Source organism: Lissotriton vulgaris, chromosome 12, assembly GCF_964263255.1.
Source record: "Lissotriton vulgaris chromosome 12, aLisVul1.2, whole genome shotgun sequence".
NCBI lineage: Eukaryota > Metazoa > Chordata > Amphibia > Caudata > Salamandridae > Lissotriton > Lissotriton vulgaris.
Genome location: NC_141700.1, coordinates 446,279,789 through 446,302,753, shown reverse-complemented (window position 1 = coordinate 446,302,753; position 22,965 = coordinate 446,279,789). Strand labels below are relative to the sequence as shown.

At 36.3% G+C, this 22,965-nt stretch overlaps 10 non-coding genes across 10 annotated transcripts; all 10 read left to right on the top strand.

The window, feature by feature from the left end:
* Positions 1-5,847: 5,847 nt before the first annotated feature.
* Positions 5,848-5,921, top strand: TRNAT-AGU (transfer RNA threonine (anticodon AGU)). Its single transcript has one exon. It is a non-coding gene; the product is annotated as a tRNA-Thr (tRNA).
* Positions 5,922-6,359: 438 nt separating this feature from the next.
* Positions 6,360-6,432, top strand: TRNAT-CGU (transfer RNA threonine (anticodon CGU)). The gene has a single exon. It is a non-coding gene; the product is annotated as a tRNA-Thr (tRNA).
* Positions 6,433-6,867: 435 nt separating this feature from the next.
* On the top strand, positions 6,868-6,941 carry TRNAT-AGU (transfer RNA threonine (anticodon AGU)). Its single transcript has one exon. It is a non-coding gene; the product is annotated as a tRNA-Thr (tRNA).
* A 437-nt stretch (positions 6,942-7,378) lies between these two features.
* On the top strand, positions 7,379-7,451 carry TRNAT-CGU (transfer RNA threonine (anticodon CGU)). The gene has a single exon. It is a non-coding gene; the product is annotated as a tRNA-Thr (tRNA).
* Positions 7,452-8,396: 945 nt separating this feature from the next.
* On the top strand, positions 8,397-8,469 carry TRNAT-CGU (transfer RNA threonine (anticodon CGU)). The gene has a single exon. It is a non-coding gene; the product is annotated as a tRNA-Thr (tRNA).
* A 947-nt stretch (positions 8,470-9,416) lies between these two features.
* TRNAT-CGU (transfer RNA threonine (anticodon CGU)) lies at positions 9,417-9,489 on the top strand. Its single transcript has one exon. It is a non-coding gene; the product is annotated as a tRNA-Thr (tRNA).
* A 3,818-nt stretch (positions 9,490-13,307) lies between these two features.
* On the top strand, positions 13,308-13,381 carry TRNAT-AGU (transfer RNA threonine (anticodon AGU)). Its single transcript has one exon. It is a non-coding gene; the product is annotated as a tRNA-Thr (tRNA).
* A 2,507-nt stretch (positions 13,382-15,888) lies between these two features.
* TRNAT-AGU (transfer RNA threonine (anticodon AGU)) lies at positions 15,889-15,962 on the top strand. The gene has a single exon. It is a non-coding gene; the product is annotated as a tRNA-Thr (tRNA).
* Positions 15,963-16,907: 945 nt separating this feature from the next.
* Positions 16,908-16,981, top strand: TRNAT-AGU (transfer RNA threonine (anticodon AGU)). The gene has a single exon. It is a non-coding gene; the product is annotated as a tRNA-Thr (tRNA).
* Positions 16,982-17,418: 437 nt separating this feature from the next.
* On the top strand, positions 17,419-17,491 carry TRNAT-CGU (transfer RNA threonine (anticodon CGU)). The gene has a single exon. It is a non-coding gene; the product is annotated as a tRNA-Thr (tRNA).
* The last annotated feature ends 5,474 nt before the right edge of the window (positions 17,492-22,965 follow it).

Sequence of the window (22,965 nt, the reverse complement as noted above, 5' to 3'; positions counted from 1 at the left end):
GCCCTATGTGGGAGACAAAGGTAGGACCACTGGGGTTAGGAGACCTGTTGGGAAAAAGGTAGCGCTTACCCATAGTAGAGATGGTATTTCAGCATACTCACAGGATTTCTGGCCAGCACCCGCGTTGGACCTGTTGTGCCTCCTTCGCAGAACCGGTAAGGAATGACTGGTATTGCTGGTTTATATACTGATACTGATTGGTTAAGTCAGGGCATCTGGAGAAGGAAGAAATGGTGGAAAGACTCGCAATCTCGAGTCATAATCGCGCTCAGTTGTGTGCCGGTTGCTTCGCGCTAGTGCGCGATGTAGTGGGCAATCTCTGCACATGCGCGGTGCGTTTGGGTGATAGAGCGCATGCGCGGCGGATTAGTGTTGCCGCGCATGCGTCTGGAGAGAGCGTTGGTCCTGACGCGTGGCGCTGGTAACTAGCGCATGCGTATGAGATTACACGTGCTTAGAACTCCTGGTATTGTACGCGTGCTAGCTCTGGGCATGCGTGGGATAATTATGCTGAAGGTGCTAAGAAGTGACACCTCTCTGGTAGGCTGACCAAGTGTTGACGTGTAAATTAAAACGGGGGTATCAAGAGGCTGATTATATCAAGGGGGTGCATTTTGGATGGAAAATGGGCGCAAAACTACCCAATATTCAGGAATAAAAGACTCAGGGGGTACTCAGTTAGCAGGCAACCTTGAGTTCACAAGTTGGTCAAGGAATTCCAGGGGATGGCATCGTTCAGACCATCTGTAGCTGTTGACAGACAGTATATCCATCTTTGCTCTTTATTGAGCAGTTTTTTGTCATTGTTGATGGGGCTTTCAGGGATTTGCTCAATGACTGTCCAAGTAAAGTCATTGGGTGTGGCAGTGGGTGATGAAATGATTGATCAATTTGCTGATGTTTTTCTTACATCGCATCGTGCTGCGATGTTCAGTTATCCTGGTTCTGACTTTACGTGTGGTCATCCCCACATATCTGAGGCCACACGTGCACGTGAGTAAGTAAATCACATTCCGTGAGTTACAATTGGTGTGGCTCCTTTGGGACCATATTTTATTGGGTTCCAGGGTCAGAGTTTTTGTGTGGGATGTGAGGTGGCACACACTGCAGTTGTTGCAGGGGTAATGTCCTGTTACTTTGGGCATGCCCCATGCATTGAGTATAGTATTCTCCGCTGGTTTTGGTGGTGGTTTAGGTCAGGTGCTAACTAGTTGGTCTCGCAGGTTGTGGCACCTTTTGTAAGCAAATCTTGGTAGTTCCCAATTCCTCTGTCCTGAATTGATGATTCTCCAGTGTTTTTTGATGATTTTTGCAACCTCATTGGAGGCAGTATTGTAAGTGGTGACACACGTTGTTGGTTGTTCCTCATCTTCTTTAGTGATGTCTTCAAGTAGAGCTTCACGGTTTTGGTTTCTGGCCCTCTTCTGGGTTTTCTTGATGATGGCCTTTGGGTAACCGCGGTATTCTTGTTTGGTGGCTAGATCCGCTGATTGTGATTTATAATCATTCACATTCGAGCAGTTTCTTCTGATCCGAAGGAACTGGCCAAAGGGTAAGTTTTCTTTGAGAGGCCGAGGGTGGAAGCTGGTGTAGTGAAGCACTGAGTTCCTCGCAGTGGGTTTGTAGTAAGTGGTGGTTACTAGGGTTCCATCCTTGGCTGTTATTTCCAGGTCTAGGAAAGGGAGTTGATGGTTGCTGGCTGTGCTGGTGAAATTCAGGTATGGGTCTCTGCTGTTGAGCCAATTTAAGAAGTTATCCAGCTCATGTTGTGAGCCTTGCCAGATGACCAGTATATCATCAATATACCTATGCCATTTCAGTATATGATGTCTGAACGGATTGGTTTCCACAGCGATGTTGGTGCTTTCGAAGTGGTGTACATATAGTCCAGCCACACTTGGCGCGAAAACCCTGCCCATGGAAGTTCCATTCGTTTGCAGGTAGAAGGTGCCATCGTACTCGAAATAGTTTTCTTTGAGGGCGAGGGCTGCACATGCCAGTACGAAGCTCCTCGGTGTGTGGTAAGGCCAGGGGGATTCTTCCAGGATGTCATGCAGCACCTGCAGGGTGGCATCTTGTGGGAGACTGGTGTACAGGCTTTCCACATCAAGTCCTACCAGTAATTGGGTGTCGGGATCAAAGGTAATGTTGTTGATTACTTGTAACAGACGTTTGGTATCTTTAATATAGGTGGGGGTTTTCTGTACCAGGGGATTCAGAAAGAAGTCACAGTATCTAGAGAGTGGCTCTAGTACGGAGTTGATACCCGATACAATTGGTCTGCCGGGGGGTGGGATCACCCCTTTGTGTACTTTGGGTACTGTATAGAAGTATGGCGTTCTGGTATGCTCAGGGCAAAGGTATTCGGCCTCCTGCTTAGAGATGTGTTCCTCTTCAGCTGCCCTTTTGACAAGGGTGTGTACAGTCATACGCAGCCGTTCTGTTGGGTCATGCTCAAGTCTGCAGTAATTCCTGTTGTCGCTGAGTAGTCTGCGACATTCTGTATCGTAGTCTGTTTTGTCCGGAAGTACGATGCCTCCCCCTTTGTCTGCTGGTTTGATTATTAGTGTGGGGTTGTTTTGGAGGCGTTGTATGGTTTGTCTGTCCTCCCATGACAGGTTGTTGTAATGGTTGGTTGGATTGAGATTCTCAATGTCATGGTATACTGCCTGTTCAAATGTGGTGATCTCTGCAGGGATGGGGGAGGGTGGAGGGACGAAGGTAGACTTGACTCTGAGGCCTGTGGTGTTAGGATTGTCGTCAGTTTGTGTAGGTTCGGGGGTTGACTTCTCAAAGAAAGATTTTAATTTCAGTTTTCTGAAGAATTGTGCTAATTCAGCATGTAATTTGAATTTGTCAAGTCTGGTAGTTGGTACGAATGACAATCCCCTTTCCAAGACTGACTGTTCCTTTGTGGATAATGGGGTGCTGGATAGGTTGAATACCAGTGACGGTTGGGTGGTAGGGTTAGCTACTTGCTCGGTCCTGGTGTTGCCTCTTTTGTCTTCTGGCGTGTGTTGGAACTCACAGGGTTTTCTTCTTCTGCCCAGTGTACCTGTGCGTTGTTGTGCTGAGTTGGTCTTCTGCGACCCTGTGTCCTGTGGCCCCGTCCTAAAAAAGGAAAATTGGGGCCCTGGTTGCCTGCAAAGAGCGGCATAGGGCCTGGGGGGTACATGTTGGGGAAACCAAAGTAGGGATTCTGCATGTGGCCTAAGTTTGGTGGGAAACCATAGAATTGGTTTGGTTGTCCTCCTTGCTAGTGGTTAGGCCAACGTTGTCCTCTTCGTCCTCTTCCTCCCCGTTTTTGTGATCCACTGCTGGAATCACTGGAGACGGAACTTTCATCACCTGAGGAGTTGGGTATGTTGGTCTCTTTGACAGGCGGGGTGTAGTTCTCATCCGAGTATGGGTATACTTTAGCATAGGAGAACTTTTTGAGATCTTTTTCAAATTTTTTGAATTTAGCCTGGGTCAAGTAGTCCTTGTACTCGTTTATCTCTCTGTTCTGGTCATCAAGTTTTTTCTTGAATGATGTAATAGTGGCTTTGAAGTGTCTCTCTGTTTCTTCGATTTCAATGGATAGTGTATCTGACAGGCGTTTGGCTGTCTTTAGGATGAGTATCATCCAGTCCCTGGTGCAGTGCCAAGCGATCTGGGCCCAGTCCTTCCTGAATGTGGGGTCATCAAGGAAGATCCTGGGTGCGTTGGATACTAGAAGCCCCCTTGGAGCCGAATTAGTTCTGAGGTATTGGGCCAGGATTGTCCCATGGAGGATGGTGCGTATCCTGTTGCGCTTTTTCTCTGTTAAGGTCTCCCAATCAGTGGTCTGTGCGATAGTGCTAGAGATGTTAAAATCCGTTTGGAATGACGGGTCAGATAGTATATCTGCCAAGTCACTTTCAGAAAAGGTCAAGCCATGGTTTTCGGCCATGGTCGAATATGCTCTCACAGCTGCGCGCTGCCAATAAGTGCGTGTATCAAGAGGGAGAGAGAGGGCCAGATAGCTAGTCCAGATCCCCGGTTTATATGTCAATTAATCAAAAAGAGACTAGCTAGGAATGGGGTATAGCATGATATTTATATTATAACCATCATGGTGACTCAGTATTGTTTTGTCAATTGGTGGTGGCACCTGCTGGGTGTCTTTAGAAAGCCCTCACCCACCAACCTAGTTGGTGGCATGCTTCATCATCGGGCCCACCCAGTGACACCTAGCGTGTCCCGGGTGTGCTGCGACGCCTGATTACAGCGGAGCAGGTATGTCACTGTGTGTGCGGTGAAGGGTGATAAGTTCGTGAGTTTAAAACGGCTTGGCGGGGGTCCCAGTACCCAAGGGGTTGAAGCGCCTGTCTCGTAAACAGGAAATCCTGAGTTCAAATCTCAGCAGCACCTAACTGTTTTCTCCATGCTTTCCGAATAATTTTCATCAAACAAGTGTTGAATATAATTTAAGAATAAACATCTGGTTCTATGAACTTTAGAATAAGTTATCTTAAAAATTAAATAAAATGATTGGTATTGTGAAGATTTTTGTAGGAATGCATTGACTGAAATAGGGAAAAGAAAATGACAAAGAACAAGATAGAGGTAAATGATCACTCTATTGTTGAATTCAAGTAATCCATTCTTCAGCAGGGTATATTTTAAAATGATATGAATAGGGTAAACTTCAAATTAGAGAGGTGTTTTTGAATAAGTGAAGAGACTTCATTCATCTTAAGTGTTTGAGTAGAGAAGTGTGTGAACTTAGAAAAGAATATGAAAGTGAAAAAGCAATATTCTCTTGAACACCATAAAGAAAAGTGTTTCAAAATTAAGAATCAAGTGGGTGCTGTGGCTTAGCTGGTAAAAGCGCTTGTCTAGTAAACAGGAGATCCCGAGTTCAACTCTCAGCAGAGGCTTGCTTTTCTCATTGTTATATAACAAATCATTTTCATTAGGTCTTATTCCGATACAATTAAAATATAAAAGTCTGATTCATCGTACTGTTGAAAAGATCATCTTAAACCTTATAAAAACCCAAGTATTTTCAAGATTATAGAATGAATACTGTTATTGCAAAATGAAAAAAACTACATATCTATGAGAAAGACGTAGATGACATTTCTACCTAGATTTGAGCAATATTAATACCTTCATGAAACAAAATTGTAAAGAATTCAAGAGATGAAATTGGGTTTTATAAGAGTACCTGTTTATTAAAACATATTAATCCTTGCGTAGTGATTGAGTATCTTTTCGTGTTTAAGATTACAATACATATAAAGAAGAATTTATAGCAGGAAACACATTTTCATCATCAACAATAAATTATTTATGCATTTTTTACTAATAACGTTGGTGCTGTGGCTTAGTGGTTAAAGCGCCTGTCTCGTAAACAGGAAATCCTGACTTCAAATCTCAGCAGCACCTAACTGTTTTCTCCATGCTTTCCGAATAATTTTCATCAAAATAGTGTTGAATACAATTTAAGAATAAACATCTGGTTCTATGAACTTTAGAATACGTTATCTTAAAAATTAAATAAAATGATTGGTATTGTGAAGATTTTTGTAGGAATGCATTGACTGAAATAGGGAAAAGAAAATGACAAAGAACAAGATAGAGGTGAATAATCACTCTATTGTGGAATTCAAGTTTTACATTCTTCAGCAAGGTATAGTTTAAAATGATATGAATAGGGTAAACTTCAAATTAGAGAGGTGTTTTTGAATAAATGAAGAGTCTTCATTCATCTTAAGTGTTTGAGTAGAGAAGTGTGTGAACTTAGAAAAGAATATGAAAGTGAAAAAGCAATATTCTCTTGAACACCATAAAGAAAAGTGTTTCAAATTTAAGACTCAAGTGGGTGCTGTGGCTTAGCTGGTTAAAGCTCCTGTCTAGTAAACAGGAGATCCTGAGTTCAACTCTCAGCAGCGCCTTGCTTTTCTCATTGTTATATAACAAATCATTTTCATTAGGTCTTATTCCGATACAATTAAAATATAAAAGTCTGATTCATCTTATTGTTGAAAAGATCATCTTAAACCTTATAAAAACACAAGTATTTTCAAGATTATAGAATGAATACTGTTATTGCAAAATGAAAAAAACTACATATCTATGAGAAAGACGTAGATGAAATTTCTACCTAGATTTGAGCAATATTAATACCTTCATGAAACAAAATTGTAAAGAATTCAAGAAATGAAATTGGGTTTTATAAGAGTACCTGTTTATTAAAACATATTAATCCTTGCGTAGTGATTGAGTATCTTTTCGTGTTTAAGATTACAATACATATAAAGAAGAATTTATAGCAGGAAACACATTTTCATCATCAACAATAAATTATTTATGCATTTTTTACTATTAACGTTGGTGCTGTGGCTTAGTGGTTAAAGTGCCTGTCTCGTATACAGGAAATCCTGAGTTCGAATCTCAGCAGCACCTAACTGTTTTCTCCATGCTTTCCAAATAATTTTCATCAAACAAGTGTTGAATACAATTTAAGAATAAACATCTGGTTCTATGAACTTTAGAACACGTTATCTTAAAAATGAAATAAAATGATTGGTATTGTGAAGATTTTTGTAGGAATGCATTGACTGAAATAGGGAAAAGAAAATGACAAAGAACAAGATAGAGGTGAATGATCACTCTATTGTTGAATTCAACTAATCCATTCTTCAGCAAGGTATAGTTTAAAATGATATGAATAGGGTAAACTTCAAATTAGAGAGGTGTTTTTGATTAAATGAAGAGTCTTCATTCATCTTAAGTGTTTGAGTAGAGACGTGTGTGAACTTAGAAAAGAATATGAAAGTGAAACAGCAATATTCTCTTGAACACCATAAAGAAAAGCGTTTCAAAATTAAGACTCAAGTGGGTGCTGTGGCTTAGCTGGTTAAAGCGCCTGTCTAGTAAACAGGAGATCCTGAGTTCAACTCTCAGCAGTGCCTTGCTTTTCTCATTGTTATATAACAAATCATTTTCATTAGGTCTTATTCCGATACAATTAAAATATAAAAGTCTGATTCATCTTACTGTTGAACAGATCATCCTAAACCTTATAAAAACCCAAGTATTTTCAAGATTATAGAATGAATACTGTTATTGCAAAATGAAAAAAATACATATCTATGAGAAAGAAGTAGATGAAATTTCTACCTAGATTTGAGCAATATTAATACCATCATGAAAAAAATCTGTAAAGAATTCAAGAAATGAAATTGGGTTTTATAAGAGTACCTGTTTATTAAAACATACTAATCCTTGCGTAGTGATTGAGTATCTTTTCTTGTTTAAGATTGCAATACATATAAAGAATAATTTATAGCTTAAAACACATTTTCATCATCAACAATAAATTATATATGCATTTTTTACTATTAACGTTGGTGCTGTGGCTTAGTGGTTAAAGCGCCTGGCTCGTAAACAGGAAATCCTGAGTTCAAATCTCAGCAGCACCTAACTGTTTTCTCCATGCTTTCCCAATAATTTTCATCAAACAAGTGTTGAATACAATTTAAGAATAAACATCTGGTTCTATGAACTTTAGAATAAGTTATCTTAAAAATTATATAAAATGCTTGGTATTGTGAAGATTTTTGTAGGAATGCATTGACTGAAATAGGGAAAAAAAAATGACAAAGAACAAGATAGAGGTGAATGATCACTCTATTGTTGAATTCAACTAATCCATTCTTCAGCAAGGTATATATTAAAATGATATGAATAGGGTAAACTTCAAATTAGAGAGGTGTTTTTGAATAAGTGAAGAGTCTTCATTCATCTTAAGTGTTTGAGTAGAGAAGTGTGTGAACTTAGAAAAAAATTTGAAAGTGAAAAAGCAATATTCTCTGGAACACCATAAAGAAAAGTGTTTCAAAATTAAGAATCAGGTGAGTGCTGTGGCTTAGCTGGTTGAAGCGCCTGTCTAGTAAACAGGAGATCCTGAGTTCAACTCTCAGCAGCGCTTTGCTTTTCTCATTGTTATATAACAAATCATTTTCATTAGGTCTTATTCCGATACAATTAAAATATAAAAGTCTGATTCATCTTACTTTTGAAAAGATCATCTTAAACCTTATAAAAACCCAAGTATTTTCAAGAATATAGAATGAATACTGTTATTGCAAAATGAAAAAACTACATATCTATGAGAAAGACGTAGATGAAATGTCTACCTAGATTTGAGCAATATTAATACCTTCATTAATAAAATTGTAAAGAATTCAAGAAATGAAATTGGGTTTTATAAGAGTACCTGTTTATTAAAACATATTAATCCTTGCGTAGTGATTGAGTATCTTTTCGTGTTTAAGACTACAATACATATAAAGAAGAATTTATAGCAGAAAACACATTTTTATCATCAACAATAAATTATTTATGCATTTTTTACTATTAACGTTGGTGCTGTGGCTTAGTGGTTAAAGTGCCTGTCTCGTAAACAGGAAATCCTGAGTTCAAATCTCAGCAGCACCTAACTGTTTTCTCCATGCTTTCCGAATAATTGTCATCAAACAAGTGTTGAATACAATTTAAGAATAAACATCTGGTTCTATGAACTTTAGAATACGTTATCTTAAAAATTAAATAAAATGATTGGTATTGTGAAGATTTTTGTAGGAATGCATTGACCGAAATAGGGAAAAGAAAATGACAAAGAACAAGATAGAGGTGAATGATCACTCTATTGTTGAATTCAACTAATCCATTCTTCAGCAAGGTATAGTTTAAAATGATATGAATAGGGTAAACTTCAAATTAGAGAGGAGTTTTTGAATAAATGAAGAGTCTTCATTCATCTTAAGTGTTTGAGTAGAGAAATGTGTGAACTTAGAAAAGAATATGAAAGTGAAAAAGCAATATTCTTTCGAACACCATAAAGAAAAGTGTTTCAAAATTAAGACTCAAGTGGGTGCTGTGGCTTAGCTGGTTAAAGCGCCTGTCTAGTAAACAGGAGATCCTGAGTTTAACTCTCAACAGCGCCTTGCTTTTCTCATTGTTATATAACAAATCATTTTCATTAGGTCTTATTCCGATACAATTAGAATATAAAAGTCTGATTCATCTTACTGTTGAAAAGATCATCTTAAACCTTATAAAAACCCAAGTATTTTCATGATTATAGAATGAATACTGTTATTGCAAAATGAAAAAAACTACATATCTATGAGAAAGACGTAGATGAAATTTCTACCTAGATTTGAGCAATATTAATACCTTCATGAAACAAAATTGTAAAGAATTCAAGAAATGAAATTGGGTTTTATAAGAGTACCTGTTTATTAAAACATATTAATCCTTGCGTAGTGATTGAGTATCTTTTCGTGTTTAAGATTACAATACATATAAAGAAGAATTTATAGCAGGAAACACATTTTCATCATCAACAATAAATTATTTATGCATTTTTTACTATTAACGTTGGTGCTGTGGCTTAGTGGTTAAAGCGCCTGTCTCGTAAACAGGAAATCCTGAGTTTAAATCTCAGCAGCACCTAACTGTTTTCTCCATGCTTTCCGAATAATTTTCATCAAACAAGTGTTGAATACAATTTAAGAATAAACATCTGGTTCTATGAACTTTAGAATACGTTATCTTAAAAATTAAATAAAATGATTGGTATGCAGATTTTTGTAGGAATGCATTGACTGAAATAGGGAAAAGAAAATGACAAAGAACAAGATAGAGGTAAATGATCACTCTATTGTTGAATTCAAGTAATCCATTCTTCAGCAAGGTATAGTTTAAAATGATATGAATAGGGTAAACTTCAAATTAGAGAGGTGTTTTTGAATAAATGAAGAGTCTTCATACGGCCGGCATGCCTGTCACCCCCTCCCAACACAATCCCCAAGGATGGGAAGACGGACACAGTTCTGAACTTTTGGAAGGCGGGAGGGAGTTACCCTCCCGGCCGTATTTATTAAAATATGAAACAAAATTAAAACATTAAAATAACAGTTTCATATCATGTACAATTTTTCATTTATGACATTACGATGCAGACACGTTTATTGGCTAACCTTAACAAATCTCTAATACAAAGGTTCTCCTAGCCGAGTCTAAACATCCTGCAAATGCATACTTTCTAAATAAAAATTGTACATCCTAACATTACGGGCCAAGGGCAAGATCGTAACCGGTGTGAGATCCCTAATACCAGAACTCCCCCCTCCTGTGTGTGGGGCGGGCGCACAGAGGACTGTACCTCTGTGCCAACTTCCAATTTCCCTTGTCTTAGCGGGGGCCCCTTATTTAACTCGACGCCATCTTAATGGTCGTCCGAGGACTCGTGTGAGGTGTCTAGAAGGTAGCGTGGACCCCCCTCCCACCCCACACTGCTTATCACATCTGCCGTCGCGGATGTCCTGGCCCCGGGAAATTCGTAGGAGGGGCATCCAGCCGCCTCCTCCCCTGGGAGGGGCCTATGACCGCCTTCCCTTTAGGTGACCCCATACTTAGTGGGTGCCGCCTCCCCGTGTGAGGGGCCAATGGCCGCCTCCCCCCGGGCGCTCCCATCCATAATGGGTGGCGCCCCCCCTCTAGGGATCTTGAAATTACTGCTCACCGATCATGACCTTACCGCCCGACCAAAAATAAATACGACGTTTTATATATCTATTGAAGAAAGAAAATAAACTTTACATTGCAATATTTATCCTCTTAACTAAACATTCAACACATCTTTCAATTAGACTGTGATACTCCGCTCCACTGGGGAAGAAAATGTTATGAAGCAAATCATTTTATTGCAGTACAAACATTGACATCTTTATTAACCACTAAACCAGGAGAAAAAGATACTATCAAAGCCAATCAATTTTATTGCTGTACTATATGGCCGGGATGCCTATCACCCCCTCCCAACACAATCCCCAAGGATGGGAAGACGGACGCAGTTCTGAACTTTTGGAAGGCGGGAGGGAGTTACCCTCCTGGCCGTATTTATTAAAAATATGAAACAAAATTAAAACATTAAAATAACAGTTTCATATCATGTACAATTTTTCATTTATACATTTCGCTGCATTCACGTTTATTGGCTAACCTTAACAAATCTCTAATACAAAGGTTCTCCTAGCCGAGTCTAAACATCCTGCAAATGCATGCTTTCTAAATAAAAATTGTACATCCCAACTTTACGGGCCAACGGCAAGGTCGTAACCGGTGTCAGATCCCTACATACCAGAAACTCCCCCCTCACGGTGTGAGGGGCGGGCGCACAGAGGACTGTACCTCTGTGCCAACTTCCAATTTCCCTTGTCTTAGCGGGGGCCCCTTATTTAACTCAACGCCATCTTAATGGTCGTCCGAGGACTCGTGTGAGGTGTCTAGAAGGTAGCGTAGACCCCCCTCCCACCCCACACTGTTCACCATATCCGCCGTCGCGGATATCCTGGCCCCGGGAAATTCCTAGAAGGGGCATCGAGCCGCCTCCTCCCCTGGGAGGGGCCTATGACCGCCTTCCCTTCGGCGACCCCATACTTAGTGGGTGCCGCCTCCCCGTGTGAGGGGCCAATGGCCGCCTCCCCCCAGGCGCTCCCATCCATAATGGGTGGTGCCCCTCCTCTAGGGATCTTGAAATTACTGCTCACCGATCATGACCTTACCGCCCGACCAAAATAAATACAACGTTTTTGAACCTAATGAAGAGAGCGATAAAGTGGTTAAAATGAACATTGTACTATTCCTCCCCTTATCTACACATGCCACACATTTAATTAGACTGTGATACTCCGCTCACCTGGATGAGAAAAAATGTAATGAAGCAAATCATTTTATTGCAGTTCAAACATTGACATCTTTATTACACACCATAAAAAACGGAAAAAAGATACTATCAAAGCAAATCAACTTCATTGCACTACTAACGTTGCCATAAGGGGCTGGTGGGTGGGTCAAAATTGCTCCTTGTTCCGTCGAGGGCTCACGTGCAACGAGGGGGTGCAGCTTCCAAGCACAGGAACAAGAGGATGCTTCTTTGGATTGTTGCTCCTTTTATTCCTCTTCGGGAGGGCGTGTACCCTTCTCTGGTACGCCTACGGGGCGTGGCCAACGGTGTAGATGTCTAGGACAACCCCTCTTGGGCGGGAAAAGGCTCGCCCCGGCTACGCCGCTTCGGGCATACCAGCCGAGACACGCCCCCCGCCCAAAATGGTTTCCCGGGGGGATCCGGGCACCCCACCATACATTCGGGGGGACCGAGTGGTCGCCCCTTTCCATATGGCTGGGATGCCTATCACCCCCTCCCAACACAATCCCCAAGGATGGGAAGACGGACGCAGTTCTGAACTTTCAAAAAATATGAAACAAAATTAAAACATTAAAATAACAGTTTCATATCATGTACAATTTTTCATTTATACATTTCGCTGCAGTCACGTTTATTGGCTAACCTTAACAAATCTCTAATACAAAGGTTCTCCTAGCCGAGTCTAAACATCCTGCAAATGCATACTTTCTAAATAAAAATTGTACATCCTAACTTTACGGGCCAACGGCAAGGTCGTAACCGGTGTCAGATCCCTACATACCAGAAACTCCCCCCTCACGGTGTGAGGGGCAGGCGCACAGAGGACTGTACCTCTGTGCCAACTTCCAATTTCCCTTGTCTTAGCGGGGGCCCCTTATTTAACTCGACGCCATCTTAATGGTCATCCGAGGACTCGTGTGAGGTGTCTAGAAGGTAGCGTAGACCCCCCTCCCACCCCACACTGTTCACCATATCCGCCGTCGCGGATATCCTGGCCCCGGGAAATTCCTAGGAGGGGCATCGAGCCGCCTCCTCCCCTGGGAGGGGCCTATGACCGCCTTCCCTTCGGCGACCCCATACTTAGTGGGTGCCGCCTCCCCGTGTGAGGGGCCAATGGCCGCCTCCCCCCGGGCGCTCCCATCCATAATGGGTGGCGCCCCTCCTCTAGGCATCTTGAAATTACTGCTCACCAATCATGACCTTACCGCCACAGGCCGGATAGTTGACCGGCTATCCGGACCCCCCACACTCCTACTAAAGGTCATGACTATACAAACCCTTTAACCATGCTAGGAAGTCACCTATGAGTAAGACATTCCCCTCCCGGGATCACTCTATTGTTGAATTCAACTAATCCATTCTTTAGCAAGGTATATTTTAAAATGATATGAATAGGGTAAACTTCAAATTAGAGAGGTGTTTTTGAATAAGTGAAGAGTCTTCATTCATCTTAAGTGTTTGAGTAGAGAAGTGTGTGAACTTAGTAAAGAATATGAAAGTGAAAAAGCAATATTCTCTTGAACACCATAAAGAAAAGTGTTTCAAAATTAAGAATCAAGTGGGTGCTGTGGCTTAGCTGGTTAAAGCGCCTGTCTAGTAAACAGGAGATCCTGAGTTCAACTCTCAGCGGCGCCTTTTTTTTTTGTCATTGTTATATAACATATCATTTTCATTAGGTCTTATTCCGATACAATTAAAATATAAAAGTCTGATTCATCTTACTGTTGAAAAGATCATCTTAAACCTTATAAAAACGCAAGTATTTTCAAGATTATAGAATGAATACTGTTATTGCAAAATGAAAAAAACTACATATCTATGAGAAAGACGTAGATGAAATTTCTACCTAGATTTGAGCAATATTAATACTTTCATGAAAAAAAATTGTAAAGAATTCAAGAAATGAAATTGGGTTTTATAAGAGTACCTGTTTATTAAAACATATTAATCCTTGCGTAGTGATTGAGTATCTTTTCGTGTTTAAGATTACAATACATATAAAGAAGAATTTATAGCAGAAAACACATTTTCATCGTCAACAATAAATTATTTATGCATTTTTTACTATTAACGTTGGTGCTGTGGCTTAGTGGTTAAAGTGCATGTCTCGTAAACAGGAAATCCTGAGTTAAAATCTCAGCAGCACCTAACTGTTTTCTCCATGCTTTCCGAATAATTTTCATCAAACAAGTGTTGAATACAATTTAAGAATAAACATCTGGTTCTATGAACTTTAGAATAAGTTATCTTAAAAATTTAATAAAATGCTTGGTGTTGTGAAGATTTTTGTAGGAATGCATTGTCTGAAATAGGGAAAAGAAAATGACAAAGAACAAGATAGAGGTGAATGATCACTCTATTGTTGAATTCAACTAATCCATTCTTTAGCAAGGTATATTTTAAAATGATATGAATAGGGTAAACTTCAAATTAGAGAGGTGTTTTTGAATAAGTGAAGAGTCTTCATTCATCTTAAGTGTTTGAGTAGAGAAGTGTGTGAACTTAGTAAAGAATATGAAAGTGAAAAAGCAATATTCTCTTGAACACCATAAAGAAAAGTGTTTCAAATTTAAGAATCAAGTGGGTGCTGTGGCTTAGCTGGTTAAAGTGCCAGTCTAGTAAACAGGAGATCCTGAGTTCAACTCTAAGCAGTGCCTTGCTTTTCTCATTGTTATATAACAAATCAATTTCATTAGGTCTTATTCCGATACAATTAAAATATAAAAGTCTGATTCATCTTACTGTTGAAAAGATCATCTTAAACCTTATAAAAACCCAAGTATTTTCAAGATTATAGAATGAATACTGTTATTGCAAAATGAAAAAACTACATATCTATGAGAAAGACGTACATGAAATTTCTACCTAGATTTGAGCAATATTAATACCTTCATTAAAAAAATTGTAAAGAATTCAAGAAATGAAATTGGGTTTTATAAGAGTACCTGTTTATTAAAACATATTTTAGAACAACTTTAGAACAAGATAGAGGTGAATGATCACTCTATTGTTGAATTCAACTAATCCATTCTTTAGCAAGGTATATTTTAAAATGATATGAATAGGGTAAACTTCAAATTAGAGAGGTGTTTTTGAATAAGTGAAGAGTCTTCATTCATCTTAAGTGTTTGAGTAGAGAAGTGTGTGAACTTAGTAAAGAATATGAAATTGAAAAAACAATATTCTCTTGAACACCATAAAGAAAAGTGTTTCAAATTTAAGAATCAAGTGGGTGCTGTGGCTTAGCTGGTTAAAGCGCCTGTCTAGTAAACAGGAGATCCTGAGTTCAACTTTCAGCAGCGCCTTGCTTTTCTCATTGTTATAAAACAAATCATTTTCATTAGGTCTTATTCCGTTATTGCAAAATGAAAAAAACTACATATCTATGAGAAAGACGTAGATGAAATTTCTACCTAGATTTGAGCAATATTAATACTGTTATGAAAAAAATTGTAAAGAATTCAAGAAATGAAATTGGGTTTTATAAGAGTACCTGTTTATTAAAACATATTAATCCTTGCGTAGTGATTGAGTATCTTTTCGTGTTTAAGATTACAATATATATAAAGAAGAATTTACAGCAGAAAACACATTTTTATCATCAACAGTAAATTATTTATGCATTTTTTACTATTACCGTTGGTGCTGTGGCTTAGTGGTTAAAGCGCCTGTCTCGTACATAGGAAATCCTGAGTTCAAATCTCAGGAGCACCTAACTGTTTTCTCCATGCTTTCCGAATAATTTTAATCAAACAAGTGTTGAATACAATTTAAGAATAAACACCTGGTTCTATGAACTTTAGAATAAGTTATCTTAAAAATTAAATAAAATGCTTGGTATTGTGAAGATTTTTGTAGGAATGCATTGACTGAAATAGGGAAAAGAAAATGACAAAGAACAAGATAGAGGTGAATGATCACTCTATTGTTGAATTCAACTAATCCATTCTTTAGCAAGGTATATTTTAAAATGATATGAATAGGGTAAACTTCAAATTAGAGAGGTTTTTTGAATAAGTGAAGAGTCTTCATTCATCTTAAGTGTTTGAGTAGAGAAGAACTTAGAAAAGAATATGAAAGTGAAAAAGCAATATTCTTTTGAACACCATAAAGAAAAGTGTATCAAAATTTAGCATAAAGTGGGTGCTGTGGCTTAGCTGGTTAAAGTGCCTGTCTAGTAAACAGGAGATCCTGAGTTCAACTCTCAGCAGTGCCTTGCTTTTCTCATTGTTATATAACAAATCATTTTCATTAGGTCTTATCCTGATACAATTAAATATAAAAGTCTGATTCATCTTACTGTTGAACAGATCATCTTAAACCTTATAAAAACCCAAGTATTTTCAAGATTATAGAATGAATACTGTTATTGCAAAATGAAAAAAATACATATCTATGAGAAAGAAGTAGATGAAATTTCTACCTAGATTTGAGCAATATTAATACCTTCATGAAAAAAAAGGTTTGTAAAGAATTCAAGAAATGAAATTGGGTTTTATAAGAGTACCTGTTTATTAAAACATATTAATCCTTGCGTAGTGATTGAGTATCTTTTCGTGTTTAAGATTACAATACATATAAAGAAGAGTTTATAGCAGAAAACACACTTTCATCATCAACAATAAATTATTTATACATTTTTTACTATTAACGTTGGTGCTGTGGCTTAGTGTTTAAAGCGCCTGTCTCGTAAATAGGAAATCCTGAGTTCAAATCTCAGCAACACCTAACTGTTTTCTTCATGCTTTCCGAATAATTTTCATCAAACAAGTGTTGAATACAATTTAAGAATAAACATCTGGTTCTATGAACTTTAGAATAAGTTATCTTAAAAATTAAATAAAATGCTTGGTATTGTGAAGATTTTTGTAGGAATGCATTGACTGAAATAGGGAAAAGAAAATGACAATGAACAAGATAGAGGTGAATGATCACTCTATTGTTGAATTCAACTAATCCATTCTACAGCAAGGTATATTTAAAATGATATGAATAGGGTAAACTTCAAATTAGAGAGGTTTTCTGAATAAGTGAAGAGTCTTCATTCATCTTAAGTGTTTGAGTAGAGAAGTGTGTGAACTTAGAAAAGAATATGAAAGTGAAAAAGCAATATTCTTTTGAACACCATAAAGAAAAGTGTTTCAAAATTAAGACTCAAGTGGGTGCTGTGGCTTAGCTGGTTAAAGCGCCTGTCTAGTAAACAGGAGATCCTGAGTTCAACTCTCAACAGCGCCTTGCTTTTCTCATTGTATATAACAAATCATTTTCATTAGGTCTTATTCCGATACAATTAGAATATAAAAGTCTGATTCATCTTACTGTTGAAAAGATCATCTTAAACCTTATAAAAACCCAAGTATTTTCAAGATTATAGAATGAATACTGTTATTGCAAAATGAAGAAAACGACATATCTATGAGAAAGACGTAGATGAAATTTCTACCTAGATTTGAGCAATATTAATACCTTCATGAAACAAAATTGTAAAGAATTCAAGAAATGAAATTGGGTTTTATAAGAGTACCTGTTTATTAAAACATATTAATCCTTGCGTAGTGATTGAGTATCTTTTCGTGTTTAAGATTACAATACATATAAAGAAGAATTTATAGCAAAAAACACATTTTCATCATCAACAATAAATTTTTTATGCATTTTTTACTATGAACGTTGGTGCTGTGGCTTAGTGGTTTAAGCGCCTGTCTCGTAAACAGGAAATCCTGAGTTCAACTCTCAGCAGCACCTAACTGTTTTCTCCATGCTTTCCGAGGTATTTTCATCAAACACATGTTGAATACAATTTAAGAATAAACACCTGGTTCTATGAACTTTAGAATAAGTTATCTTAAAAATTAAATAAAATGATTGGTATTTTGAAGATTTTTGTAGGAATGCATTGACTGAAATAGGGAAAAGAAAATGACAAAGAACAAGATAGAGTTGAATGATCACTCTATTGTTGAATTCACCTAATCCATTCTTCAGCAAGGTATAGTTTAAAATGATATGAATAGGGTAAACTTCAAATTAGAGAGGTGTTTTTGAATAAATGAAGAGTCTTCATTCATCTTAAGTGTTTGAGTAGAGAAGTGTGTTAACTTAGAAAAGAATATGAAAGTGAAAAAGCAATATTCTCTTGAACACCATAAAGAAAAGTGTTTCAAAATTAAGAATCAAGTGGGTGCTGTGGCTTAGCTGGTTAAAGTGCCTGTCTAGTAAACAGGAGATCCTGAGTTCAACTCTAAGCAGTACCTTGCTTTTCTCATTGTTATATAACAAATCAATTTCATTAGGTCTTATTCCGATACAATTAAAATATAAAAGTCTGATTCATCTTACTGTTGAAAAGATCATCTTAAACCTTATAAAAACCCAAGTATTTTCAAGATTATAGAATGAATACTGTTATTGCAAAATGAAAAAAACTACATATCTATGAGAAAGACGTAGAAGAAATTTCTACCTAGATTTGAGCAATATTAATACCTTTACGAAAAAAATTGTAAAGGATTCAAGAAATGAAATTGGGTTTTATAAGAGTACCTGTTTATTAAAACATATTAATCCTTGCGTAGTGATTGAGTATCTTTTCTTGTTTAAGATTACAATACATATATAGAAGAATATGTAGCAGAAAACACATTTTCATCATCAACAATAAATTATTTATGCATTTTTTACTATTAACGTTGGTGCTGTGGCTTAGTGGTTAAAGCGTATGTCTCGTAAACAGGAAATCCTGAGTTAAAATCTCAGCAGCACCTAACTGTTTTCTCCATGCTTTCCGAATAATTTTCATCAAACAAGTGTTAAATACAATTTAAGAATAAACATCTGGTTCTATGAACTTTAGAATAAGTTATCTTAAAAATGTAATAAAATGCTTGGTGTTGTGAAGATTTTTGTAGGAATGCATTGTCTGAAATAGGGAAAAGAAAATGACAAAGAACAAGATAGAGGTGAATGATCACTCTATTGTTGAATTCAACTAATCCATTCTTTAGCAAGGTATATTTTAAAATGATATGAATAGGGTAAACTTCAAATTAGAGAGGTGTTTTTGAATAAGTGAAGAGTCTTCATTCATCTTAAGTGTTTGAGTAGAGAAGTGTGTGAACTTAGTAAAGAATATGAAAGTGAAATAGCAATATTCTCTTGAACACCATAAAGAAAAGTGTTTCAAAGTTAAGAACCAAGTGGGTGCTGTGGCTTAGCTGGTTAAAGCGCCTGTCTAGTAAACCGGAGATCCTGAGTTCAACTTTCAGCAGCGCCTTGCTTTTCTCATTGTTATATAACAAATCATTTTCATTAGGTCTTATTCCGATACAATTAAAATATAAAAGTCTGATTCATCTTACTGTTGAAAAGATCATCTTAAACCTTATAAAAACCCAAGTATTTTCAAGATTATAGAATGAATACTGTTATTGCAAAATAAAAAAAACTACATATCTATGAGAAAGACGTAGATGAAATTTCTACCTAGATTTGAGCAATATTAATACCGTTATGAAATAAATTGTAAAGAATTCAAGAAATGAAATTGGGTTTATAAGAGTACCTGTTTATTAAAACATATTAATCCTTGCGTAGTGATTGAGTATCTTTTCGTGTTTAAGATTACAATACATATATAGAAGAATTTATAGCAGAAAACACATTTTCATCATCAACAATAAATTATTTATGCATTTTTCACTATTAACGTTGGTGCTGTGGCTTAGTGGTTGAAGCGCCTGTCTCATAAATAGGAAATCCTGAGTTCAAATCTCAGCAACACCTAACTGTTTTCTCCATGCTTTCCGAATAATTTTCATCAAACACATGTTGAATACAATTTAAGAATAAACATCTGGTTCTATGAACTTTAGAATAAGTTATCTTAAAAATTAAATAAAATGCTTGGTATTGTGAAGATTTTTGTAGGAATGCATTGACTGAAATAGGGAAAAGAAAATGACAATGAACAAGATAGAGGTGAGTGATCACTCTATTGTTGAATTCAACTAATCCATTCTACAGCAAGGTATATTTAAAATGATATGAATAGGGTAAACTTCAAATTAGAGAGGTTTTTTGAATAAGTGAAGAGTCTTCATTCATCTTAAGTGTTTGAGTAGAGAAGTGTGTAAACTTAGAAAAGAATATGAAAGTGAAAAAGCAATATTCTCTTGAACACCATAAAGAAAAGTGTTTCAAAGTTAAGAATCAAGTGGATGCTGTGGCTTAGCTGGTTAAAGCGCCTGTCTAGTAAACAGGAGATCCTGAGTTCAACTCTCACCAGCGCCTTGCTTTTCTCATTGTTATATAACAAATCATTTTCATTAGGTCTTATTCCGATACAATTAGAATATAAAAGTCTGATTCATCTTACTGTTGAAAAGATCATCTTAAACCTTATGAAAACCCAAGTATTTTCAAGATTATAGAATGAATACTGTTATTGCAAAATGAAAAAAATACATATCTATGAGAAAGAAGTAGATGAAATTTTTACCTAGATTTGAGCAATATTAATACTTTCATGAAAAAAATCTGTAAATAATTCAAGAAATGAAATTGGGTTTTATAAGAGTACCTGTTTATTAAAACATACTAATCCTTGCGTAGTGATTGAGTATCTTTTCGTGTTTAAGATTACAATATATATAAAGAAGAATTTACAGCAGAAAACACATTTTTATCATCAACAGTAAATTATTTATGCATTTTTTACTATTACCGTTGGTGCTGTGGCTTAGTGGTTAAAGCGCTTGTCTCGTACACAGGAAATCCTGAGTTCAAATCTCAGGAGCACCTAACTGTTTTCTCCATGCTTTCCGAATAATTTTCATCAAACAAGTGTTGAATACAATTTAAGAATAAACATCTGGTTCTATGAACTTTAGAATAAGTTATCTTAAAAATTAAATAAAATGCTTGGTATTGTGAAGATTTTTGTAGGAATGCATTGACTGAAATAGGGAAAAGAAAATGACAAAGAACAAGATAGAGGTGAATGATCACTCTATTGTTGAATTCAACTAATCCATTCTTTAGCAAGGTATATTTTAAAATGATATGAATAGGGTAAACTTCAAATTAGAGAGGTTTTTTGAATAAGTGAAGAGTCTTCATTCATCTTAAGTGTTTGAGTAGAGAAGAACTTAGAAAAGAATATGAAAGTGAAAAAGCAATATTCTTTTGAACACCATAAAGAAAAGTGTTTCAAAATTTAGCATCAAGTGGGTGCTGTGGCTTAGCTGGTTGAAGTGCCTGTCTAGTAAACAGGAGATCCTGAGTTCAACTCTCAGCAGTGCCTTGCTTTTCTCATTGTTATATAAAAAATCATTTTCATTAGGTCTTATCCCGATACAATTAAAATATAAAAGTCTGATTCATCTTACTGTTGAACAGATCATCTTAAACCTTATAAAAACCCAAGTATTTTCAAGATTATAGAATGAATACTGTTATTGCAAAATGAAAAAAATACATATCTATGAGAAAGAAGTAGATGAAATTTCTACCTAGATTTGAGCAATATTAATACCTTCATGAAAAAAAAGGTTTGTAAAGAATTCAAGAAATGAAATTGGGTTTTATAAGAGTACCTGTTTATTAAAACATATTAATCCTTGCGTAGTGATTGAGTATCTTTTCGTGTTTAAGATTACAATACATATAAAGAAGAATTTATAGCAGAAAACACATTTTCATCATCAACAATAAATTATTTATGCATTTTTTACTATTAACGTTGGTGCTGTGTCTTAGTGGTTAAAGCGCCTGTCTCATAAATAGGAAATCCTGAGTTCAAATCTCAGCAGCACCTAACTGTTTTCTCCATGCTTTCCGAATAATTTTCATCAAACACATGTTGAATACAATTTAAGAGTAAACATCTGGTTCTATGAACTTTAGAATAAGTTATCTTAAAAATTAAATAAAATGATTGGTATTGTGAAGATTTTTGTAGGAATGCTTTGATTGAAAAAGGGAAAAGAAAATGACAAAGAACAAGATACAGGTGAATGATCGCTCTATTGTTGAATTCAACTAATCCATTCTTCAGCAAGGTATAGTTTAAAATGATATGAATAGGGTTAACTTCAAATTAGAGAGGTGTTTTTGAATAAGTGAAGAGTCTTCATTCATCTTAAGTGTTTGAGTAGAGAAGTGTGTGAACTTAGAAAAGAATATGAAAGTGAAAAAGCAATATTCTCTTGAACACCATAAAGAAAAGTGTTTCAAAATTAAGAATCAAGTGGGTGCTGTGGCTTAGCTGGTTAAAGTGCTTGTCTAGTAAACAGGAGATCCTGAGTTCAACTCTCAGCAGTGCCTTGCTTTTCTCATTGTTATATAACAAATCATTTTCATTAGGTCTTATTCCGATACAATTAAAATATAAAAGTCTGATTCATCTTACTGTTGAAAAGATCATCTTAAACCTTATAAAAACCCAAGTATTTTCAAGATTATAGAATGAATACTGTTATTGCAAAATGAAAAAACTACATATCTATGAGAAATGAAATTTCTACCTAGATTTGAGCAATATTAATACTTACATGAAAAAAAATTGTAAAGAATTCAAGAAATGAAATTGGGTTTTATAAGAGTACCTGTTTATTAAAACATATTAATCCTTGCATAGTGATTGAGTATCTTTTCGTGTTTAAGATTACAATACATATAAAGAAGAATTTATAGCAGAAAACACATTTTCATCATCAACAATAAATTATTTATGCATTTTTTACTATTAACGTTGGTGCTGTGGCTTAGTGGTTAAAGCACATGTCTCGTAAACAGGAAATCCTGAGTTAAAATCTCAGCAGCACCTAACTGTTTTCTCCATGCTTTCCGAATAATTTTCATCAAACACATGTTGAATACAATTTAAGAATAAACATCTGGTTCTATGAACTTTAGAATAAGTTATCTTAAAAATTTAATAAAATGCTTGGTGTTGTGAAGATTTTTGTAGGAATGCATTGTCTGAAATAGGGAAAAGAAAATGACAAAGAACAAGATAGAGGTGAATGATCACTCTATTGTTGAATTCAACTAATCCATTCTTTAGCAAGGTATATTTTAAAATGATATGAATAGGGTTAACTTCAAATTAGAGAGGTGTTTTTGAATAAGTGAAGAGTCTTCATTCATCTTAAGTGTTTGAGTAGAGAAGTGTGTGAACTTAGAAAAGAATATGAAAGTGAAAAAGCAATATTCTCTTG